A 26,906-nucleotide genomic window follows, 5' to 3' on the forward strand; every position below is an offset into this window, starting at 1 on the left:
TGATGCCATATAATTAGTAAAGCTTTAGTCGCAATTGACATATACAGGAGTCCTTAGTGTAAAGCCTATATGAAAGATTCATTTAAGTTGCATCCTGCGAAGCTTCTAGTGAGTTAATAAGTCCTCTAGTAGTTCCAAAGAAATACACCTGTCAATTTTTTTTTTGAGTCGTCAGGCTGTCGCATGTGGTGCGATTCAGGCCCTTGATTTTAATAAAGATGCTCAAGTTCTGTAGGTGTTTGAAAGTGTTGAAGCATCTCAGGCTTAAAATGATGTGCGCCTTTGCTTCATTTGCAAGTGTGCAGGCGTAAAACCTTGAGTGTGTTTGCTTTTTGATGTCCTGCCTTGTGCTGGGCACTGCATTTATCGATGTCTGGCAGAAATTTAAAAATATCTTAAGGCTTGCTAGGAGTTAAAACTTGGTATTCATGTCCTGAAATGCTTTATGGAAACTTCTGATTGTTACGAGTTTGATGCGTGATTGGATGTCATTTTGTATTGGCTTGTTATTGTCCCCAGTGTCAGTCCCAGCATGGTTCTTCTGAATTTTGGATGGTCGTTTCAATGTTTCAACCATCAATAGAAAGATTTAAAACTTTCAAGATATCCCATCAGTTGATACCTAGACTCTTGATTTTGACTTCATAAAGAGTTGGTGGTCTCCCCATGCATGCACTCATTGGTGCAAGTTGTATTGCTACTTTTGCGATAACATAGAATGATAGAACCACTGACTGTCAGTCCCCTATTCCTAATTAACCATTAAGGTTTTCATTACTAATCGGACTGCAGTCTAATGTGGTGTCGCTGCAATTTTTGAGTTTACAATTGCTTGGTAGGATTGTTGTTTGATTCGATCATCCATAAAGTGTGCACTATTTAGTACCTCAATGAAGTGAAGTTTTAAATATATTGTTTTTCCTCGAGGTATATAACAATCATAAACTAAAAAAGTTGGGCCAAAGGAACTATGCAAGCACAATCAGTAGTTAACAATCTAAATGCTCTTTTCCAATAAGAGTGCTCCTTCTAATCAACAGCTTCAATTTAATATAAGGGAACTCTCTCCAAAATAATGAAAGTAACTTTGAAGGGGAGAGATTGACTTATGGAAGTGCCACATGCACCCGTGTTTGGCCAAAAAGAGGGGAGACGACCCTATTTCATATGCACATTGAACGCCTTGTGGGTGAACACCACCCCCCCCTCCCCCCCCCCCCCCCCCCCCGTTTCAGAATGATATAGAGGCGTTTGTGGGCGTGGGAGACCTTGTGAATGGATCGTTGGTGCTACCATGGTAGCCTTTCATGCCTGCACCTATAGTCTTTGAGATCTATGTTGCCGATTGCAGCGGATGGGTTGTCTTAGCAATTTTCACTATAATATAGGTGTATGAAACGAAAGGGTGTTTACACAAGCAGTGCAAAAGGATTTGATCCCGAAAATGACGGTGTGGACATGGAGTTGGGCAGCCAAGCTCCCTTGCCCAAACTTGGGCGGAGTTGAATGTTGGTGTCCCGCACAAAAGACGAGAGCTTTAACCAATAGGCTACGCACGTTTTGATGATACCCAACAAAGTCCAAATTTAAAATATAAAGGAAACCTTGGTCTCTTGGTGTGTAAAGGATTGCCCGCCCATCACAAAAGGAGATGGGCATGCGCTGATTGGTGTCACTTTTAAGAAGAGCAGCTCTCTTGCTTTACCTACCTCTCGTGAGTGGGACTCAGGTTGGCATATGATTTGATGTAGATGATCAACTCAGGTAAATCTTATAGTGGTGAATCCACCCAAGCTCTTGCTTCAAGAGCACGAGCCTAAGATAGGAAAAGGAATAGAGATTGAGCAACCTAATGTCAATTGTGTCAACTATTCATTTATACGTGACTCCCATACAAGGCAATTGTTTTCGATCTAAGAGTGGGAAAGTAATAGGGATCAAGCAACCTGATGCCATCCATTGCAATCTTGATCGATCACTTCCCATACCTATTGACGCCCCCACTCATTAGGTAACAAAATTTCTTCAAAGGCATTAATGATAAGAGTTTTTTAACTTGAAAAAATGTTCACAATTTTGTGAGCTATCTTTTTGGTTGCAAGAGACGAAGATATCTTTAATGTTCAAAGCTAAAAATTATGGAGAGAGAGAGAGAGAGAGAGAGAGAGAGAGAGAGAGAGAGAGAGAGAGAGAGAGAGAGAGAGAGAGATAATCAGCATGGCCAATTGCACACAGAGAGAAAGAGATGATTGACATGGCCACTTGCACAAAACGTGCACCTAAACACTAAAAGAAAAGTTTACTCTCTCTCTCTCTCTCTCTCTCTCTCATCATGCAGTAGATAAAATTCCACTTCAATAAACCAACATGGGTAACAAATCAGTGAAATGTATTTATAAAAAGTTATGGTTCTTAGAATGTAAAGAAAATGAGTCCATTTGATCAATCATCTAGAAGAGTTTAGCCTGCGACATACTCTACTCTGGGCTCTCAAGATCCAAGGTCCATCACATTGAACACTCTGATCAAGGCATTGAGGTGTGTCGCCCAAGGAGTGAATTCTAAAAATCCATTCATTGACTCCATAAGGACCATATGAAAACGGACAATTTATAGGTCGTTTCATACCTAACTCTTGTATAGTGATACCTGCATGTATCTATCTTGAGCTCTATGTGATAACAACCTACGATACTTCTGAAATAGCGTGCTTCTTATCGGGCCATAATAGAATGCATGCAGTACTATTGGGCCTACAATGAATGTAACAACCCATTTAGGCATCTTGAAAGGATAACAACATAATCAATGTCATATCAATTCAAGTTCAAGCTATACGCATAGAAGGATCTCAAATTCCTTGATAATATGAACTATGTCCTCAACATGTGGAAGACCCCTCCATAATAGAGGATCTAAAAAGAAACTTGACACATATAAATACATAGAATATAAAACCAAACTTCTCACTAAGTAAATGTAAATGTCAAAGGGAAAGTATTGCATGCCTCTAATATAAGCAGGTACATCATTGAGAGTGTAGGAAATCATGGGGCTTTGTGCCATTCTTATCTTCTCTAAAAAGGAAGATTTAAAATTTTATGAGGGAGAAAGAGATGAAATTTGATAAAAAAGACTATGATATTATCCGAAGATCATAAATATTTTTTCAAAAAAAGAAGATGAGAGAGAGAGAGAGAGAGAGAGAGAGAGAGAGAGAGAGAGAGATGTACAAGACTTTGAAGTTTCACATATTTACAAAGATGCATTGATAATATTGAATGTAGAAGAGACAATACAAAAGAGTTATCGTCCAAGGTGAGAGATACCCTTTCCCAAGGGTCTATGCAAAAAGTATACAATTTTACACTTTTATACAATTTCAATATACATTAGAGTTGCGGAAGAGTTTGCATAGGGGAGGAGTTCTCAGTGCCCGACCTAGCATGGAGTTTAAGCCATGAGATGGACTGCATCTAGAGGTACCTAACAAATAGTACTATCCCTAGTATGGATGAAAGCGTACTCAAGAAAAATGATCAAGTGGAGGGTGAATATATGTATAGACCGCATTGCAAAGAGAGAGAGAGATGAGTGGAGGGTGTAATATAGTGCACCTCTACACATGATAATGACAAAAGAAAATATTTGAATGTCCCATCTAAATGAAACAAACAACCACAAATTAATGCAAGTACAAAATATGGGTATACCATAACTTCAAAATATAAATGACTGGTAGAAGCACTGGACCTTGTGTAGTGATTGATCGGTCCAACCATCCACTTCTGCTCCTACTACAGACAGAGAGAATTTCACTTCACAGCAAAGAGCGAGCCAGAACACCTCCAACTTACCTGAGCTGTGAGACATAAGTTCAGGCCGCTTTGCCTCCCTCTATGAACTCGAGCTCTAAAAGGATTTGAAATACCAATAGGTGGTAGCAAATCAACACCAACCATACCAGTTTAGGTGCCATGCCTCTTTGATGTCCATCATCGGGTGTTTAGGCAAAGCCAATACAAGATCCTTGACATGCTAGCTATGTAGGTCATTCAACCCTCGATGCACTAACCGTATAGATGAGCTTAACAAAAAGAAGAAGATCTAGGCAACACCCTCGATCCAGCAAAACCCAAGTCATTGAACCTTTCATCTAAGGCTAAGAAATGTATGTGATCCTAATCTTACAATGACGCTATCATGAAAACCATAACATATGAGTCCAATCAAAATAACATCTTTCATATGCAAAAACAATCATTTCAAAGCAGTCAGAGTGTACAAGGTCTCTACCCTTACATATGTAGTATACAACCATTAAACCACTTCATAATCCAATCTAAGACAGTAGACCATAATCCAATCCCATAACATGGGTAAGCTTAGGCAAAGCCAATACAAGATCCTTGACACGCTAGCTATGTAGGTCATTCAACCCTCGATGCACTAACCGTATAGATGAGCTTAACAAAAAGAAGAAGATATAGGCAACACCCTCGATCCAGCAAAGCCCAAGTCATTGAACCTTTTATCTAAGGCTAAGAAATGTAGGTGATCCTAATCTTATAGCGATGCTATCGTGAGAAACATAACATATGAGTCCAATCAAAATAACATCTTTCATATGCAAAAACAATCATTTCAAAGCAGTCAGAGTGTACAAGGCCTCTACCCTTACATATGTGGCATACAACCATTAAACCACTTCATAATCCAATTTAAGATAGTAGACCATACTCCAATCCCATAACATGGGTAAGCTCTCCATTGAACTCACGGTGCCTGCAAAACCACTTTAGCACACAAGTTTTGGCAACACAGTCATAACAAATAATTGGATCCAAGAGTCACACCGGCTTCCACCATCAAAATCACAAACCATAATCCATGAGGATCTCAACCCTTTACCATAAACCGCATAATGCTTACTGAAACAACTTCCACACTTGGAGTTTTCATTATACACGCTGCAACCAACCAAGCATCACACATGACCCTTGAGAAATGAACTTTTATGCATTAAAAATGTCTGACCAATAGCTAAACATGACTTCAAAATCCCATTTTGATAATGCTTAACCATGCATAAGTGATGCACTATGACCGCACCTCACCCTTCCAACACATATAACTAATTTTGACCTAGAAAGCTAAAAATAAGTATACACATGCACATGAGACATCTACATCCATCCATGAGGTTCCACATATTAAATGACATCATCACATCAATCCAACTATGATGCAAAACAATCACACCACTTTGATCAAGCATATGCCATAACGTCACATATATGCAAAAATAACATTTTCTTATTTTCGGACGTATGCTTGGCATGCCAAAGAAAGTATTTGACTTCAAAACACAAAAAGAAAGCCATCTTATCCATATTTGTCTGTACTGCTTGGATTAACTAACCATATATCCCCATACAAGTTTATGGACATCGAACACTTAAAATCAACTCACCAAAACACGACTCCATATGGTACTCCCCCTCGGTACCACTCCTATATGCGTAGGTAACTCCATACGAGGAACGATTAATAACTCGCACTCACAAAGTTATATTGCGATGATCTAAATAAATTAATTAGCAAGTTTTTAATCAAGGTTTTGATTTAGTTAAGTGGGTGCCTTTATTTGATGAATCTATATGGTGGTTCTCCAAGGAGCCTGGGATCCAAAATAGTCAAAGTGACTGAGTGCAATGGGCAACAATTTGTATTTTGACTATACTCTTTGCTCGTGCAAAAAATTTATATGAAAAATGAGAGAAAATGTTCTAAAGGATGTGTTTAATCTCTCTTTGAAGGGTTCAACCCAATTTATAGCACTTTAAGAGATACAACTAAAACAATGTAGGGAGAGAGAGGGAAAGAGAGAGGGTGGTTGAAGGATGAGAGAGAAGCGGTTGAAAGTTGTTGATGTAACGGGTTGGAGAAAGATGGGTTGGGATGGCTCAAAGGAAAGGCCACTTGCCTTCATTGGTAGAGGCAGCAACGGGTAGCATCGGGTGGGAGTGAGTAGTAGGGGTAGGCGTAAGGGGGGACCTTGCTCTAAAGCTCGCTTCACCAATCTCACTCCAAATCCATCCTCGTGTGAGACCTTCTTGTTTGCATGAAAAACATATAGTTTGGAGGTCCATTTCCCAATCCAACAATGCTCCATTACTTTGACTTGTGCTCAACTAAGGGCACCCTTTCTGATATCTAGAGCCACCATTGGCACGCCTACCAACAACACCTATCCCAAGATCAATGTTCTCCTCTCTTATTTGAATCAAGGGATGCTTGCAGTGGTGCTCAACTTGGATGCTAGCATGCATACAAATGTGGTGAAAACAATATCTATAGATTTAGTGAGCATGTGTTTTCAATAGTCTTTGTCAAGTTGACAATAGTCCTAGTTTTCATGAATACATGTTTTTTCTTTTGTTTTTGTTGATCCAATATTGGCCATGGGTTTCTATATCACTAGCATTAGGAGATTTCGGAGGTCATTTGGAGGTCCTTCTAAGAAATTCTATTTCTCTCTCTAGAAAATGTTCTTACAATATACTTGCACTTGTTGCATACGTCCAAAAGGACAACTGAACACTCTGAAAAGTGAACCTAGCTTTTCAAAAACCCTTGAAAACGGTCACTTTTTCATTCAATGCGTGTGTCGTTTTCATGAAGTACACGATGCCCATTCAATATAGCTTTCGTCATCATTGAAATAAAAAAAATCACAAAATTTCTCATAATTTTAACCAAAAAGAGAGGTGGATAGTTGAATTACATATATAATTTTTTGAATTTTAAAATTTCTTTTTTTCCACCTTTTTCTTCTCTTTCTTACATTGAAACCACTCTCTCACACTTTGAGGTCATTAAAAGGAAGCACTTTTCAACCCTCTCCTTACCTAAAAAGCAAAATTTTCACATTATCTCATTGCATTCTCTCTCCAAAATGTGAGCTAACTCTCTCTCTCTCTCTCTCTCTCGTCACTTCCCTCTCCCAATCATTGAAGGGGCGCTCTTTGCTGCCTACTTCTGACAAAAGGTGATCCAAGGTTGCATATTTTCTCACTCTTTCTTCTTTTATATTCTCTCTCTCTCTCTCTCTCTCTCTCTCTCTCTCTCTCTTCTCCAACTCCAACACCAATTGATAGCAATGAGGTACTCCATTACCTATCTGTGCAATAGCGTTTCACACTCATGAGCAACCATTTGAACTCAAAGGAGAATAACTAGCATTTCCTCCCTTTATTCCCTCCACAACATCATCCAAATCTCATATCTTTGAGTACTCTCTGTTTCTTCCCTGCAAAGTCAACATCCTCTGCTTGTACCTATCACCATTACACCTTCTCTCTCTAATGTTCTTGATCAAACTAACTCCAAATGTCATTCAATCCCCTTCCATTTCAATACATTATTAACATGCCAAAATGATATCATTTAAATGCTGATTTGGAGCAAGAGTATGCTAATGTGTGACTTAGCACATCCAATTCCAATGGTGCAGATCAACTACAAATGATTGGGTACAAAGAAATCAATTTATGGGTTGATGGTATTTATTCGAGCGCTCCTCCAACCCAATGCATCATCACAATTTTGGAATTTCATTAAGCTATTGCATTTTGTAGGTGATGGAAGAAACATCCTATTTGGCTATAGCAAGAGATTGTGCTCAGCTTTCTTCAATGAAATAGAAGCAAGAAAACAACTTTTGCTGCATATTCTTCATTTCAAGAGAAGTATGTGAAGGAAAACTAGAAAGTTAGAGACAAATTCAATTACAAGACCAAGTAGCTCAACAACGATGAAATTCAAACAAAAATTAGAGGAGCAAAAAAAGGGGAGCAAGAGAACCAATTGGACAATAATGTTCAACTACAATACACTAGATGTAATATGCATCATCAAATTGATCATCTCACACACATTACCCTTGGCTTCCACATTCACAAACGCAAGAGACAAGCAATGTCCATGCTATCTTCAAGTGGTGGAGCTCAAACGAAACGTATCCATCAAATTAAGTAAGGACAAGAATGCATGATTTTGATTTGCTACATGGTTTTGCACACTACAGTAACTTTATTTCAATCTGTAGGAATTGGGCTCAAATGATGATGGGAATCGATTTTGATGCTCAAGCAGCAGGACGTACTCTAATGCAGCATATCATCAAGCCAAAGAAATTGGTGGAGCTATTGGATGATCCATCCAATGCTAGCATTGCCAAAGTTTTGTGCCAAAAGTATTTCAATGAATTGAAGAACATTCTGTCACGTCAAGAGCTGATGGAGGTGTGTGATAGTGCATGGATAAGTTTCAAGGCTTACAAAGCCTTGTAAACTATCATGCTAGGACATAGGGCAGAAGGACTATTTAGGCTACGACTAACACCTTATAGTGTAAACATTGCAAAGAAATGCACCAATAATGATGTTGCAAGCTTGCTAGGTGGATTTTAATATGTGGAGAATGGCATGCCCTTGGAAGATAGCAAATATTTCTACTACAACAAGTTCAACAATGTGGATATTGACTTGTTGAAGCTCCTATTGTCAATGATCAGGTTCTATGGGTGGCATAGGAACAGTGTGATGGTAAGGTTACCTTCATTATGAAGCTTGATGAGTGCTAGGTTTTCAAAGGTCAATGGCTCAAAAGGGTAAGCATTAATTGATGAACATGGCATTGGTGGGCGTCTATGCTGAGCTAAATGCTAACAAGAAGGGAAACATGTATCTTGGGGTTCAACCAGAGAAGAATATTTGGTGTCTGGGAATTTTTCATCTCCTGCATGAGACACATAAGTCCTTGAAATGGTATGTATATCACACACCAATTTTGATGTCATTTGGCAATAACAAGGACAAAGATTGTAGATTTCAGGTTTGGGTACATTCTAAGTTGAATGGCATTTGGCAAGAGACTTGAAACACTCAAGTGTATGTTAGGGTGCTAGCAAGGTGCAACCCTCTTTCCATGTATTTATTGTTGCCACAATAAAGTCTCAATGGGAACTGAAGGCAAGGGTGCAAAGGCCAATAAGTCAAAGGGTGGCAATGAAAAGGGTGTCAAAGTTGCAGTCAACTTTGTGAAATATGTACCCACTACAAAAACAGCGAATAAAGCACTATAAACAATGGTTTCAAGGTATCCTTAGTTGTGACCAAAGTGTACACCATAATCAAGATATAGACAATACAAATTGGCAACCTATTCTATAAATTCCACTGATAACTGTGCATGTATGTATCCTTTATGTCCTTCTACAAATTCTTGACAAATTGCTAATGCTCCATATCAATTATGCTTGGAATATGGAGCCTATAGAAAGAAGGAAAATGTGTATAAGAGAACTTGAGGCTATTCTATCAACTATTGGTCTCCATGGTGGTGAAGTTCAGCTATCAAAGGACAAGAAGGCATATGGAACTACACAAAATTGTAATAATCAGATATGTATGGGTGGTAATAAAGCGAGGCATTTTCTTTCAAACTTATCCAACTCCCAAAGTCCACTGAGTTTGAGTTGTGGAAAAACGTGTGTGACATCACCACCTATAGAGGTAACGAAGCATCCCTTGGAATCAAGTGCGCTTGTGTGGGGCAGTCTGTGAAGTTGCGGAGCGGAGCGTAGATCGACTCACACACACACACACACACACACACACACACACAGAGATACACAGAGAGCTTACACAATACGTAGAGAATTCGTTTGAAGGGTTATCTCCCAAAACTTATTATCCACAAAAGTATATGTGAGTATATACAAAGAGTTAGTGATAAGTGAGTTAGGCGGCCGGCCGGCCATATCCGTATAAGAGGCCACTTGGGCTTTAATCCCAACAACCTCCCACTTAAAGTCCAATGTGGCACTTAAAGTAATTGTAAATCTATGAACATAAGTGTACAAATATTTACATGGCTGCCATCTATCCAATGCCCAATAACTCACGACAATGCACAAAGCCCTCTCCTGGAAGTCCCTTTGTGAGTAGATCAATAGGATTGTTCTTGGTGTGGATCTTCAGTAGTTGTAAGTGCTTGTCATCAAAGTACTTCCCTAATGAAGTGATATTTCACATCAATATGCTTAGTCTTTGAATGGAACACTGGATTCTTTGCCAATTGTATAGCACTTTGACTATCACAATATAACTCTGGCATATCTACTTTGATTCCCAAGTCTGCTACCAATCTATCAAGCCAAATAGCTTCTTTGCATGCCTCATTTGCTGCAGCATACTCAGCTTTTGTAGTAGACTGCGAATTACAATCTTGTAATCGAGATCGCCATGATATGGCACCTCCAGCCAATGTAAAGACATAGCCTGATGTAGATCTCCTCTTATCCAAGTCTCCTGCATAATCTGAGTCAGTGTATCCTCTGACACTCAAATCCTGACTACCATAGCATATGCGCATACTCTTTGTATGTTTTAATTATCTCATGATACCTTTCACTGCCTCCCAATGTTTCTTGCGAAGATTTGACATATATCTGCTAACCACTCCCACTGCAAATGCAATATCCGAAAGTGTAGCAATCATTGCATACATCAAACTCCCACATGCAGACGCATATGGCACCTTATCCATTTCAACCTTTTCCACCTCAGACTATGGGAAATCTTGGTTGCTTAGTTTCACGTATGACGGCAATGGTGTCATCAATGCCTTTCCCCTGTCCATATGGAAACGTTGCAACACCTTGTCAATATACTCTTCCTGAGATAAGTAAAGCATCTTCTTTGACCTATCTCGCTAGATACGCATACCCAGTATATGACTTGCCTCACCCATGTCTTTCATGTCAAAAACCTTTGCCATTTTTGACTTAAGAGCTGAAATTTCTGCCATTTGTCTACCAGCAAGTAACGTGTCATCCACATACAAGATGAGGATTATCAAGCTACCATCCTTAGCTTGGCAAGTATACAGGCAATGATCTGTCTCACTTCTCTTGTATCCTTGAGAAAGCATAACTTGGTGAAACTTCTTGTACCATTCTCTTGGTTCCTATTTCAAGCCATAGAGACTCTTTCTCAAACGACATACCAATTTCTCTTTGCCTTTCTCAACATACCCTTCTGGCTGCTGCATACAAACCTCCTCATGCAAATCTCCATGAAGAAATGCCGTTCTCACATCCATCTGATGTAAATGCAGATCATGTTTCGCAACCAAAGCAAGTACACTTCTCAATGTTGTCATCTTGAAAACTGGTGAAAAGACTTCATCAAAATCTATTCTGTGTTCTTGCTTAAAACCCTTAGCAACCAACCGTGCTCTGTATTTTGGTTGTCCATCATGAGGAGTAAGCTTATACCTGTAAACCCACTTACAAGGTAGTGCTTTCTTGCCCTCTGGCAATTGAACCAAATCCCACGTTTGATTCTTATGCAGAGCCGTCATCTCTGATTGCATGGCCAACTGCCATTTTTTCGAGTCAACCACTTGTAATGCCTCCTTGTAACAAGATGGTTCTCCGCAATCCGTGAGCATGACATAATCTAGAGATGTCACATAACGATCACGTGGTTTGGAGACACGCTCAGAACGTCTCACCACAACTGATTCTGCCTCTCTAGCCACTATAGGCTGTTCCTGAGCCTGACCATGCTGTCTTGATGTGCTAGCACTAGGTCCATCTTCCCTGAAGACAACTCTTCTGATCTCCTCTGTCTTCTCTGACTTAGCGTGAAACTTGGCTTCATTGAAATGCACATCATTGCTATGAATAATTTTTCTGGACTCAGGATCCCAAAGTCGGTAACCCATCTCACCCGATTCTCCGTAGTCAAGAAATATACACTTCTTGCTCTTTGGTTCTAACTTATTCCTGAACTCCTTAGGAATATGGCTATAAGCTTCACAACCAAAGACTCTGAGATGCTTATACGAAGGTGCCTTGCCTGTCCATAGCATCTCGGCCACTTCACTCTTATCCAGAATCCTACTAGGAGACCTGTTGATCAAATGGACTGTTGTAGCCACTGCTTCCGCCCAAAATCCATCAGGCAACTCAGCATTTGACAACATGCTTATGACCTTCTCTTGTATGGTCCTATTCATACTTTCTGCAACTCCATTTTGTGAAAGATTGTATGGTGTGGTAAGTTCCCGCTTTATCGCTTTTGCGTCACAAAAGTCTTGAAAAACTTTGGAAACGTGCTCTCCACCATTGTCAGTTCTCAAGCACTTCAGCTTCTGACCACTCTGATTCTCCACAAGCCGCAAGAATGTCTTAAAGACCTTGAGCACCTCATCCTTGTGCTTCAAGAAGTAAACCCATACTTTGCGAGAATAGTCATCTATGAATGTACAAAAGTACGTTGCTCCCCCTAGTGACAAAATAGGCATTGGTCCGCATAGATCACTGTGCACAAGAGCTAAACGTTCGTCCCTACGATTCCTCTTTGATCTGTGCAGTTCCTGTGTTTGCTTACCATAAACACAATACTCACAAAACTCAAAATCTTGAAATGAAAAACCAGGAAAATAACCATAATGAGAAAGTATTTCCATTCCTCTTTTTGACATATGTCCCAGCCTACAATGCCACCGTGACACACTTGGCTTCAATCACATTAATTATATGGTTTTTAACCTCTAAAACATGTAAAGTGTACAGAGTTCCTGACTTGCTGCCATGTGCTACAGTCATCGAACCTTTGGAGATCTTCCAAGCGCTGTTCCCAAAAACTGTCACATAACCCGCATCATCCAACTTCCCTGTACTGATCAAGCTCTTTCGGATTGCTGGAACATGTCTGACATTCTTGAGCCATAAAGAAGAGCCATTCTGAAACTTAAACTGCACATCTCCCACTCCAAGTATGTCACAAATCTGCTCATTGCCAAGTCTGACATAATCTTTAGTAGTCACATATGATGTAAACCACTCTTTGTGCGGAGAAACATGTAAAGATCCAGTGAATCGATAATCCAATCACTCATAGCATGTCCAGCCTCTGCAGTCAAGAAAACGGAATCAAGTTTGCTTGTGAGGAAGATGTCGCCAGTAAATCTGAAAAGCAGCACTTTGTTTCTCGTACATACCACATAGCTTTTGCCATATGCCATACGCTGTAGTCTCTTCTGCTACGTTGAAGTAAACATTTTCTGCCAGTGTCAGCATGATTGTGGAACAAGCTAACTCGTCAAGCTCTTCCCACTCATCTTCAGCCATACCTTCTGGTCTCTCCCCTTTGAGCTTCAGTGGCTTCACTTGTTTTCTCTGCACTAACTTACCTGCCAAATCTGCTTCTTCCAGAATGGAATGTTTGTGCCATCCAGCTTCTTTATGTTGTAAAAAGTCTCACTTTGAGAAGATGCCATGTCTACCAAACTGTTTACTCCTGGGAAAAATCCGGCAGAGTTTCCCCTGTAAACTGGCCTCTGTACACAATAAACAAGCTGTAAACAACAAGCTGAACACCTCTCCTCAAGAGCTGTCAGTATTTTGAAAAAAATTGACAGAGTCTCCCCTGTAAACTGAGCTCTGGAAACCAAAAGATAGCTCAAAAACAACCATAAACAACCAGTAACAAATCTAAAAATCTCTCTAATATGCTATCCTGTAAGCATACACTATCTCCTGTTTGGGCGATGACAGGACCTGTATCTGTCTCAAGACTCAACCCTGAACAATGCCTCAACGGCCTGACGCATAAGATGCAATCCAGTGTCTACACAAAGTCATACATCCTATGGGATAAAAGTCGCCGAAGAGGATGCGTGTAGAGGGGAACTCCAACAACCTAATCCACCTCACACTGGGTAACCCAGCCCCCAGTGCTTGGCTTCAAAAAACCTCACACACGACCCTCTCAGATGGCTCAGCAAACTGCCCAGAACTAGCATACATCCTACAATAGACCAATCATTGTCCTATGATTGTTGCGGCGGTCTGTCTGCTAGCGTGACTCACGACTAGCATACCCACAATCACAATACATCAATCTGCAATACATGCCAGTGGTGTCAAGCCGTCGTATGGCCACACCTCCCCTAGATCTTGGCAAGCACAAGAAGTAGCAATGCATATTGCAATATATATATATATATATGATGATATATATGTGTACGTGGTCTATTCATGATTCTTTGAAGACTAATGAGTGATGTATGTCGATGCCGATATTGATGCCGACCACCTCCTGCTTGCCAATCTACACAAGACGGTTCTGACTCCAAATGGGCCAAAACTGGATGGGTAGCATCAGGTCCATAGCTGCAAAAGTGACTAACCAACTCCACATGCCATCTAGTCACAAAAATCGGTGATTTCAGAGTCTACAAGAGGACGAAGTAACGTCAACACGACCAAACTTTACCAAATTCATTTTAGGACTTGTTTTAGAGGTTTTAAATGTTTAGGTCATCAAATTGTAAAGTCTTGCAAAAAAGTGACTGCTGTAAATAATCGTGATTATTTACTTTTGTGCTTGTTTGACTTGATTTTGATCTCTTCACTTCACCTATGACTTGTACACACCTATTACATGCCACATTTCAAGTATGAGCCAGAATGATCAAGAAAAACTCTGATATTGTTGAAAAAAACGCACCAAAGTCTTTCTTATCCAATTTTTCAGTTAACTGTCACATTTTTTGATCGAAATCACCCCATATCTCATACACAGAGTCTACATCATGCTTAGAACCAAGTTGCAACAAAAAATGAACATTTTGATGAAGAAGTTAATAATCGCGATTATTTACTTTTTTGCCAAAATGGGTGCAATCTGCAACTTTGACCTACTGGGACCAAAGAACATAATGTCCCAAGTCCACTGATCAAGTTTGGATCCCAAAAACTCAAAATCTCTTTATCTCTACTGTTTTAGAGTCTGAATCTGGCACCATTTCCACCCAGTGCACTCAAATGAGCCTACACTTCACTCAGAGCACCTAAATGCTATATGTTTCAAGCCTATGATGTCAAAAATGAAAAAAGTTGGAAAAAATTCCCCAACTATAAATAATCATGATTATTTACTTTTGTTGCAATTTTTGCCTGAAATGTATGATTTTGATCTCTACATGTTTTTATGCATCTATGCATGTTCCAAAATTAATTTGAAGCAAAATGGGCATCATTTGTCAGCAATTTAGAGTCAGGGCATTTCAGAGCAGAATTTACAAAATTCTGTAACTTTGACACTGTATTCACTTAGCAGGAGCAATGCAAGCGGTCGAGAAGGCAAAGAAAATGGTGTCCTAGAAAGAAAAGTTGCAAGAGATGCCACCATACCAATTAGATCCAAGTTCAGTGAAGACAGCAAAGGCAACTTACTTGTCAAAAGAACAGCTTGAAGAAAACAACACAATTGTTTTCACTGGCAGATTCAAGAGCGAAGAAGGACACCAAGTAGAACTGCAAATGCTACGAAAAGAGATTTATGATGTAGCTACCAAGCCAGACATCAAGGAAGCCAACAAAAGGCTAGGCCTAAGAGATTTCTACGACCAAGAATCATGCGGCGTGGATTTTCAGAAGGCATATGAATTACTGTCCACGATCAAAGAAGATGGGTCAACCTAAATCACTGATCAACAAGGGCAAAAGGTAGAAGTGGTAATCACTAAAGAGATAGTGGTTGAGGCACTGAAGCTTCCAATTGAAGGTATGATGATGCGGGCAAAAGATAGAAAGACAGCAAGTACTGCTGGTACCACCTTTTTTAATCTCTTCCAAAGGCAATTGGAGAACCAACTCGCCTCTACCATCAACACTTCCACTTCTTATCAAAGAGACGGCCACGATACACAAATCCAAATCATGAGGTTGCGACCACCTTCACCCAAGTATTGAAGTCGACAACCAGGCAGGCAATTGATCATGCGCAATATGTGCTTACAACACTGAAAGGCACAAAGAAAGAGAGCAAGATCACATATCTGGGTGCTCCAGAAGTGCTGACAAGAATAGCATATCATGCTATTGGAATGACCGACAATTTTCCACAAGCCCCAGATCAGAACACCTGGATCATGTCCGCTCAACCTTCTCCAAGAACCACTCGATCAACAAAGAGAGTGTACAAAACCTATCTTCTGATGTGGTGCTCAGAACGAAATTCTGAGGGCATAAACTGCTTCGAAAGGGGGGTAAAACCTCAGGTCGCCTACTGGAAACACTCCCAAAACGCTGAGTGTGAATTTCCAAGCTCCGGATCTAGAATCTACCTGAAAAGTGTGCGCGCGCGATTACGCAAAACCGCACTGCACCTCGCTCTGATACCAATTGAAGTTACGGAACGGAGTGTAGATCAACTCACTCACACACACACACACACACACACACACACACACACACACACACACACACACACACACACACACACACAGATACACAGAGAGCTTACACAATACGCAGAGAATTCGTTTGAAGGGTTATCTCCCAAAACTTATTATCCACAAAAGTAAATGTGAGTATATACAAAGAGTTAGTGATAAGTGAGTTAGGTGGGCGGCTGACCATATCCGTATGAGAGGCCACTTGGGCTTAATCCCAATAGTCTATTGATAATTATTTTCATCTTCTTGAAAAGGCAAAGCTAACCTCTAATAAGATATCCACCTTAAATTTTTCAATCAATAGCTTCACAACCTAAATGGTTTATGCCTGGAGGAAAACACACATAACACATTACATACTGGTCTAAACACTTAGTCTCTAGAGTCGCATTGTTTTTGTGTGTGAACTAAAGTCAATTTTTCTTTTGTCGCATACTTTTTGCACATGGTACATTTTTTCTCGACACCTATGGCATCTAGAGTAGAGAAGGAATGCAGTGCTCACACTATCAAGAAAAAAGTAGTATACTTCAAAATACACATCATGGCACTTGAAGGAAAATGAGCAATGCCCTACATGAGATGTTCAAACAGAGTTTTAGTAGGGAGAGAGAGGAACAAGACTAGAGTGCAAAATAGTCTAAAATGAAAGATAAAAAAAGTGGTTAACATGAGGTGATCACAATCGTATCATGCTTTGAGTGCAAAAGATTGTTTACGATAAGCGACAAAATGATAGGCATTGGATTGAAAAATGATAAATTTTTGACACTAATCATTTCTATTAAACATGCATAGTAATACCAAGTGATTTGTTGACGGCACAATCATTAGTTTCGTGCATAAAGTTTCGTCTCTTTTGTAGTTTTTTTTTAAATTTTTATTAGTTTTATTATGTTTTTAAAAATTTATTAAAGAGTTTAAGTACTCTATAAGTCAAAACTCACAACTTTAAGTTCATTTCTTATTTGCACGTTTTAGAAGGTCCTCTCAGGCACAAATGAGCACACACTCATATCTTGCACCACATGGATGACACACCAAACCAAACCACTATGCACATCAATGGAACCACCATCACTCATATCATAGTAAATCCACAAGCCCATACAAAATCCACAGCTTCAAATCCACAAACTCAACCACATGTGGATAACCCAATAATACAACCCACTCCAGACACCCAACAACCTCCCCAACCTTTGAATCCATCATGTGGTATATTTTTTGTGATCTTCCATCGTTAAATAATTCCAATCGCACATGTCTGTCAGAACCCCCACCACTCTCATCTTTACAAAGAGTCACCCAAGAAACACGAACAACTCAAGAAGAATCTCAGGGTTTTCTACTAAACTAAGAGATCTTGTCTGTCATCACAAAACTTGGAGCCCAAGCAACCGCATCAACTACACTGCAAAAATTTGGCCAATGGTTCAAACAGAAGGTGATAAATATAACACTAGGTGATCCCATATTCGAATCCCAAGAAGCTAAGAGATAAAAAAGAAATGAGGAGAGGCAAAAGAAAGAAGAGGATGAGAGAGAAGCAGGACGGAAGTAGGAGGTAGAGAGAAGGCAAAGGTAGCAGGAGGAGTGGAAAAGAGCATAGGCCAAGAGAGCCCACCTGGAAAATTTACAAGCATGGGTAGAAGCAGAGAAGAAGATAGTAGAGGACACGGCTCAAGCCGCCCAACAAGCTGCTGCTGGGAGCTCTAAGCCTACCAAGATTTGATAGAGAGCCAAAAAATGTGCCAAGAAGAAGAAGGATAAGCTTACACCTGAAGGACAATAGGCTTAAGAGGAGTGGAGGCCAAATATAAAAATGACCCTACTCAATGGGCCCTATAACCAGCTCCTCCACCACCACCAACAACAGAAAAGAAACGGAGAAGGAGGCCAAAAACGGTGGCTAGAAATAATGGACAAATATAGTGATTCTATAACTAGGATACATCGTGCTACCTTATTGTCCCTTCAAGACGCTTCCGAGGATATTTTGGTGCAAGTATCCCAGGATGGCATTTCTTAGATGGTGCATGCAAAGTGAGTCACTTTGAAAAACACAAATTTAGACCTTGCAATCAACTTGCAAAATAAAGGGGGCCTACATAAGAATTAGATTATCCCATGTAACCTCTCTCTTTGAGATTTCTAATCTTTTCATATAAAATCAATGACTCAAATTTGTACCATTTGGTGCAATTGTAACATTAATTGTGTACATTGTATTCTTTTAGTATTTGTACTTCTCAAGTTATTTAATTTAAACTCTCAACTACAATCATGGCTGAGAGACACCATCGATCAACATTTGTCAAAATTCGAGCATCGGGGAGCCTGTACAGGCATGGCAGGATGCCCAAGGTGCACATTGGTTCCTGGTGGGATGGGCGAGGTAAACAAGTTACCCTGTGTGCCACTGTACATGGGGCACCACCATGCACTGTGGGCATCTTGCCACAATTGTACAATTCTCCCATCGTTCTGCAATTTTGACAAAAGCTGACCAGTAGTATCCCTCGATCAACGAGTCTGTGTGATCGCAATCGAGAGTTTTTTTGGAGGCCATTCTTTGCACACATTGTATTAATCAAACTTGTTTGGACAATATGAACAAAAAAATATAAAGTACAAAATGATACCAGAAGATAGTACAAAAGACCAAATTAATCTTTATTGATTTTGGAATTACATCATGGATGGTTTGTATTTTTGCAAATTATATATGTGGGTATGGGATGAATGGCTAGCCTAATGCCAAGGGTTTTTATAAAAAAATTTGGGGTTTGTCACCCATTGACCTAGACTTAAGGCACAATGGGAGACGATTGACCCAAGGTGCTTGCATGTAAAGGCATTCAAGACCGCTTCGCAATCCACCAATATACATTTGTTAGCATTAAGGGTGAGGGAATCTTTGGTAAGGATGACACTTAATGCTTTGCACTTGAGTAGCTATGCAAGACCATGCTTGGAGAGTTTTGTGGGAGAGACTCAAAGAGTCAAAGGTCCCAGGTGTCTCAAGTAGTGCCACAAGGAGCTATCCCTACCCATGGGAGCGTTGTGAGAACCTCTAGTTTGCATTGCAAACTTATCAACATGGTATGCGGCCTATAGCACATTTTGAAAGACATTATTATGGTGTAAAAAAACATAGACAATCATTTTGATTTAAAGATGTTTATCTCAATTTCCTTGTCCATATCTTTAAGAGTTCTTGGGTGGAGAGAGCAACAAAAAGCATAACACCTAGTTAGATAGCATGAACAATACTTTCAAAAGAGAGAGAAATTAAGCTATTGACAACAATTGAGGACCGGATTTGCATGGAGCCGATCCCCCCTCTAAAAGGCTTTGTATTATGGTTTCTCCCATCAAGAGAGACTTTGTACAATACAATTCTTTGTGTTCCTTCAAGCCTAGCTAGTGCAATGAAGATGAAAGCTTCATGCACTAAGCAAAACACTTCGCAAACACAACATTAATTATCCCCGGTAAGCTTGGGAAGAGATAGTCTTTTTCTTGCTTCTCACATAGACTGTGTGAGAGTGTGTTTGTGATAATCCCTTGCAAAAATCAGCCCCCTCTCTCTCTTGGGTGAGCCCTCTTGCTATTGCTCTTGCTTTACCCTCATTGGACCTCCCCAGGCCTAGCCAATGGTAATTAAGCAGTATAAGTGATAGCCTTCTGACATGTGTCCCCCTTTCCCCTTTTGTGAGAGCTTTAGGTAATTTAATAATTCAATTAAACTCTCATTGGACCCCTTTGCCTCCTGGCCAATAGGAATCAGGCAAGCCATTGGGCTGATGAATCCTCATTGGACCCTTTGGGAGACTGTCCAATAGTGATCCAGGAGACTTAATTTTCATTGGTTCTTTTTATTAAGTGTTTTTAAATTAATCAAACTAGATTTACTCTAGCCTAATTCTCATTGGTACACCTCCAAGGCCATCCAATAGGAATTGGGTACACCTTGTGGGCATCTGGGCTAGGGAGCTGACATGTGTCCCTCATTCCCTTTGTGTAAAGGGAGCTTGTGTGTGTGTGTGTGTGGCTTTCTCTCTCATCCCCTACATGCAAGGCTCGCCCCCTCCCAAGTAGGGATTGCAAAGACTTTTTTGTACACACACAAAGCATCCAATTCCCTTAAGATTGACCTTTGGACGCAACCTTTGAATTTTGGAACCTTAGCATTTTGGAAGTCTTAATGGGCTGAACCTTAGGGTCTTTTTAGCCCATTGTTGCACATGGCTCTTTTGCAAATGGCCCCCCCTTTGGATCCCTATTTTCCCTCCTTTGGATCCCTACTGTGGCCGGTCTGCTAGCTTAACCAATATTCTAGCTTTTTCTCCCCTGGCACTTCCCCATATTAAATGATCAGTTTAACATGAGAAAATCATTTAGGAGAATTAGATATTGATTATTATGACAACTATAGTAGTGAACTATCACGTAGACAAAATTACTAATAAACAAGATGGTCTTTACAATGATTCTGTATCCAAACCGACACGTAGCTTGCAAGGTAAATTTGAAGACAAAGAATAAAAGCACATGGTTAAAGAGGGTTCTTCCTAGCAGAGGGAGAACCCTGTGACAAGCAAGCCAGGTATTAATATTAAATATTAAATCAATCCAATTTATCTCGGTAGAAGAGCGACAATTAGTATCAAAGGCAATGGGTACTCCACAAGGAAGATCACACAAACATACGTCTCAAACATCATAGACATGTGTGACTTCCCAACAAGTTAACATCCATTATCTCTCTCTCTCTCTCTCTCTCTCACACACACACACACACACACACACACACACACACACACACACACACACACACACACACACACACACACACACACACACACACACACACTCTTACATGCTTGAGCCTATCCCCTTGTAGTGACGATACACACTATTGCAGCCATTCGGCTTAGCTCCCGTTCCCTTCGATGTGAGACAGGGCATTGTGGCAATGAAGAAGAGTCAAATCAACTGTGCATGCTCACTGCAAGTTCGAGAATCTGAGTACCACACACTACTAGAGTGCTCAGCTTTTGGTCACATCCGAACTTGCTTCTTTCACATTTTCAGCCAAGACTTAAACCTACATCCTTTCCTCTCTCATCCATAGTGTGGGCTCTTCATTACGACTCTCATCACCACAATTTTGGAGCATCAAGAGTCACTCGTCAGCCATACGCATACTACATTACATGTAACTTTGGTCCCACATGTCATATTTGACCTTTGAGGACGATAATCATCTCTCTCTCTCTCTCTCTCTCTCTCTCTCTCTCTCTCTCTCTCTCTCTCTCTCTCTGAGTAACCCTAGCAGTTAGCATCGCAAGTTCTAGCTCTCTCTCCCCCAATCCCCCCTGGGCGAGAGTAGCCCTATGGGGGGCATTAAGACTCAGCCTCACCCTCTCTCACACAGCGACAGCCGTAGCCTCCTCCTCTCTCACACAGCGACCTCCCTCGTCCCCAAACAACTCTGCATCTATGTCTCCATGTATAGCTCTGCATTCCAAGGCTGTGGACAGGCGGGTACAGCAGAGACACAGTAGCTCCTCGCGCTCCGCATCATTCTGAGCCTGCATCTTAGCTTGTCGCTCGTCGTCTGTCCTTTGTACCTTAACCTCCAAATTAATTTCACCTTCAATCTTAATCCAGATCACACCCCGACAGTGAATGTGTCTAGACAGCTCCTTGTCTGATAGGGCAATGTCCTCCTTTGATGCTCCGGCTTCCAAGACCCGCAAGAGTTTTCTTGCGGTGGCAGTTGTACCAAGGAAGGACCATACCACTCGACAAGAAGCAAGAATTACAGATTTGGAGGCCAAGGTTCAAGAACTCATTGAGGAGAACAAAAAACTAAAGGAGCGCTTGCGTAAACTTGAAGATAGGAAGGAATCGGAGAGCTAGGCTATACTTGTTGAAGTAGAAGCCAAGATTTCCCTCACTGAGAGTGTCATGGCCATTGAGAAAGGAGCCTGCGAGGTAGCACACAAGAAGATTAACACCGAGATACAAAGAGCAATACAAGAATTCTGACTTCAAAAATTCCTTGGGCTCAAAGTCAGGATTGGGTGGCTTGACCCACCATGGTGCACCGATGAGGACTCTTTAGAAGAAGCAATTATCAAGCTTAACGACATTCTTCAACCAATTAACATCAAGCCTGAACATGTGTCCAAAGTCAATGACACACACAAGCATGTGCCACCCAAGCAATGTATCCTCACCTTCAAGAATAAAGAAGAACGGATGAAGTTGTTATGCCAATCCCGACTCTTGAAGGGAACAAAGTTTTGGATTGCCGAGGAATTGACCATGGCTCAACTCAAGTTCAACGCAAGTGAACTCAAGTAGATGCATGAAGCTCACAAGCAAGGAAAATGGGCAGTCTTGAGGTGGGAAAGCTATTATCCAAGAATTTTGAAATCTCAAACCACCTCTTTCTGCACTTGATCCCCCTTAGGTTTTCTTTTCTTTTTGTTTACCTTCTCAATGGACTCTTAGTCCTAAACTAATATGCATTCACTTAGAAGTAATGTTTTGTTCTCGGTCCCATGAGTCATATCTGACCTCCGTGGATGATAATTCAATCTATCTATCTATCTATCTCTATCTTTCTCCACCACAGAATAACACTAGTTTGGTACTAAAAATACTTTTTAGTGAACTTTTTTAATGAAATGAAATGGTACATAAAATCTGAAAAACAACTCAAGAAGTGTTTTAAAAACCTTATGAAATGTTAGCCAAAGTACTTATAAAAATTATAATACTTCATTTTTGTACACAACCTTAATAGTTACTACACTCATGAAAAGCACCTACACAATACATAACTAAAACTCGTACTCAAGTCTAGATAAAAAATAAAGAGGATACATGTAATATTCCATGGTAACTACTTATATTTGAACTTGGCATTTTTGTTTATATCATGCGAATTTTTTTTTTATGACTAGAAGTATAAAAGATGTGCAGATCAAATATGCATATTTTTTACTTCAATTAACAATCACATAAAACGTTTAATTCATTTGGAATGTCTTATGCTTCATATATACTAGATTTACGTCTCTATTACTTAAGATGATACTATTTGATGGTTATGCAAGCCACATTTGATGATTTATGTCATATCCCAAAAACTCGACATTTTAAAATTCTTTTTTTTAATTATCAAAGATCAACATTAAAATTGAAGTTCACTTCAAAATTTGTTTTTCAGTCTCACTTCTTTGTAGACAAATATCTCGTATAAACACAAATGGGGGATCTATATGCACACTTCCCGTTAATTTTTCAAAGCAATTTTTGTTTTGCAAAAAATTACGCACTATAATTTTTTTGAAGTGAGCTTGAAGTAAAGAATGTTTGTGAGTTTGTAACCTTGAAGAATGCTTCGTTGATGAGTATTGGCCTATAAATACATTATGCACATTAAATTTTGCTTTTGCCCCATAACCTCATCATGTTAATAAAAGAGGCCTCAAAAGAAGAAAATTTACCTCTGTCAACATTTTCAAGATTTGGGTTTTTTTATTGTAACAAAAATCTAGTTCAAAAAGTAAGTTATGAAGCTCGAGTTCTTACAATAATAAGTTTTTCCTATCAATACACCTTGAAATCTATGCAAAATGTTATGTTAATTACAAATTATGTAATTTTTGTTAAAATTCTTAGAATTTATCACCATAATTAAAATATGCTATTAGTTTTGGCGAAATTAAAATTTGGCTATGTTCTTTACTTCACTAACATATAGCATTAACACAACGTATGAATTTTGTCTCAAACTTCACCAAATAAGTATGACAAGTTCGTTGAAAAACAGGACCTCCGGACAATTGAGTGTCCAATTACAGAACATGTTAATTAATCAGACAAAGACACAGTATGCTATCCAACATCCACAATACTCTCTCATTGAAGCTTATATATTCTTAAAATTCTTTCTTTAGTGAAAATGTTAGAACTTTGAGAAAAAAGGATGCAAATAATCAAAGACATAGTAGGAAACCATGTAGCCATGTGACCATTACAACATGCTCTCGCATTGAACCAAAAGTCAGTCCACTTTATCTCCCAAGGAGAGGGACAATTAGTATCTAAGGCAATGGATGGGAAACATCCTCCACTAGCAAGATCAGACAAACATACATCCCAAACATCATAGACATGTGCGTCTTCTCAGCAAGAACCATTATGATCGCTCTCACGACCACTATACACAAAGGAAGAGGCAAGAATCGGGAACGGGAACGGGAACGGCCCTGGGCGAGGGGGGGGGGGGGGGAGCAAAACCTAAAGGTATGGGCTTACTCATGCTTGCTAACAGTCAGAGTGCCTAATTACTATCACTTCACGAATATCTGAACAAGGAATAGCACACTGTATGGAAGAGAGAGAAAGAGTCAAAAGTTGCCTCCATAAATCTTACTTAAAGAAAAATGATAAGAACTAGTTCCCCTGGTTCTGTTGTGACAAGGGAATGCATTCCGGAATGTACGGAATGCATTCTGGAATGGGTTCCCTTGTGCCAACAGAAACAGGGAACTTGCCCTAAGAAAGGGAACATGGGGAACAGGTTCTCCATTGGGGAACAGACTTTCCCTGCAGCTATGAATAAATAGGGTGATTAATAACCTAAAATTGATCACGTCACTGCCTGTGTCATGCGAAATACTGCAATGAAAGTCTTATCGTATCAAAGAATTCCTATAACCCCAGCGGAAAAATGACACCCAGCGAGTTAGCCATACAGATTAGGCCTAATCAAAAGCAACAGTGATTGTAAGCTTTCAAAATAAGATGCATCAATACCTTGGACGCGACATCCAGAAATCATGAATGTAATTTGGTAATGGCCTTCACGCACTTATCGAAATTCAATCCAGAGAGCATTGACATGAGAGCCCACAACCTTTTAGACATCTCACATTTCTTGGATACAAGAGAGGAACGTCCCCCCTCCTTCAGATAGCAGAAACCAGGCATACTCCCTTTATTCAATGATGATGTCTGTTCTCAATTCGCAACTAAAGGAGATCAGACATCAACTTTCACTGCCAACAGCGATAGGATAAGAAAGAAACAGAAAAGACAAAATCCACAGAGTCACTTCAGAACCCTTAAAACAAGTGCAAAATGTCTCCTTTACTGGCAGTTCCATAACAGAACATGCTCAAAGATTACACAGTTCATCATCAGAAAGTAAAAAGCAGGCACTTGGAGATGACCAGGAAGATTCACTTGCCGCCTCGAAGGCGAAGGACAAGGTGCAAAGTAGATTCCTTTTGGATGTTGTAGTCTGCGAGGGTGCGCCCATCCTCTAGCTGCTTTCCGGTGAAAATAAGGCACTGCTGATCAGGAGGAATGCCCTCCTTGTCTTGGATCTTTGTCTTCACATTGTCGATAGTGTCTGAACTTTCAACCTCCAAGGTGATGGTCTTTCCAGTGAGGGTTTTCACAAAGATCTGCATGCCACCACACAGCCGGAGCACAAGGTGTAGGGTGGATTCCTTCTGGATGTTGTAGTCGGCCAGGGTACGCCCATCCTCCAGCTGCTTCCCACTGCTGGTCAGGAGGAATGCCCTCCTTGTCCTGAATCTTCGTCTTGACATTGTCAATGGTGTCAGAAGTCTCAACTTCCAAGGTGATGGTCTTCCCGGTGAGGGTTTTCACAAAGATCTGCATGCCGCCCCTGAGGCGCAAGACAAGGTGCAGGGTGGACTAGCCAGAGTGCGGCCATCCTCCAGCTGCTTCCCAGCGAAGATGAGGTGCTGGTCAGGAGGGATGCCCTCCTTGTCCTGGATCTTGGTCTTCACATTGTCAATAGTATCAGAGCTTTCGACCTCAAGGGTGATGGTCTTACCTGTGAGCGTTTTGACAAAGATCTGCATGCCACCCCGCAGGCGAAGAACGAGGTGAAGGGTGGACTCTTTCTGGATGTTGTAGTCAGCGAGGGTGCGTCCATCGTCAAGCTGCTTGCCGGCGAAGATGAGGCGCTGCTGATCAGGCGGGATGCCCTCCTTGTCTTGGATCTTGGTCTTGACGTTGTCGGAGCTCTCCACCTCCAAGGTGATGGTCTTGCCGGTGAAGATCTGCATGTTTGCTTGCAGGCAGGGTTGCCAAATGGTATGAGACGAGAGCGGGCGTCTCTTAATTTATATTCACCGGGAAAGCAAAAACGGTCGGGCTTTTCCAAGCCAGGTGGATACAAACCAACTCTTCTACCTTGCCCATAACTTTTGGGGATGGACGGGCCTCGTTTATAAGTGACATGGGTGTGTCACTCGAGGGATCTACGGCAGGGGCAAGTGAACGGCAGGGCACGCGATCTGGGTCGTCGAATCGGCATAGCAAGGCGGGCAGATACTTGATTGCGCAAAGGCCATAGTTTGCATCAACACGCGGCAGCGCAGGTGGATAGAGCTCCGAGTTCGTGAGGGGGAGGTTGTGGGTTCGAGGGATGCTCACGACTCCAAGCACCGTTAATTTTTTATTTAAATTGGGGGGAGATCAACGGCCGATCCATCCCCAGCCGTTGATCCCTCGAGTCCACC

General features: G+C 40.6%; 1 pseudogene; it reads right to left on the reverse strand.

Moving 5' to 3' along the window:
• Nucleotides 1-25,480: 25,480 nt before the first annotated feature.
• LOC147436774 (polyubiquitin-like) lies at nt 25,481-26,510 on the reverse strand (annotated as a pseudogene).
• Nucleotides 26,511-26,906: the final 396 nt, after the last annotated feature.

The sequence above is a fragment of the Adiantum capillus-veneris genome, chromosome 17, assembly GCF_014529385.1.
Source record: "Adiantum capillus-veneris isolate H3 chromosome 17, ASM1452938v2, whole genome shotgun sequence".
Taxonomy (NCBI): Eukaryota; Viridiplantae; Streptophyta; class Polypodiopsida; order Polypodiales; family Pteridaceae; genus Adiantum; species Adiantum capillus-veneris.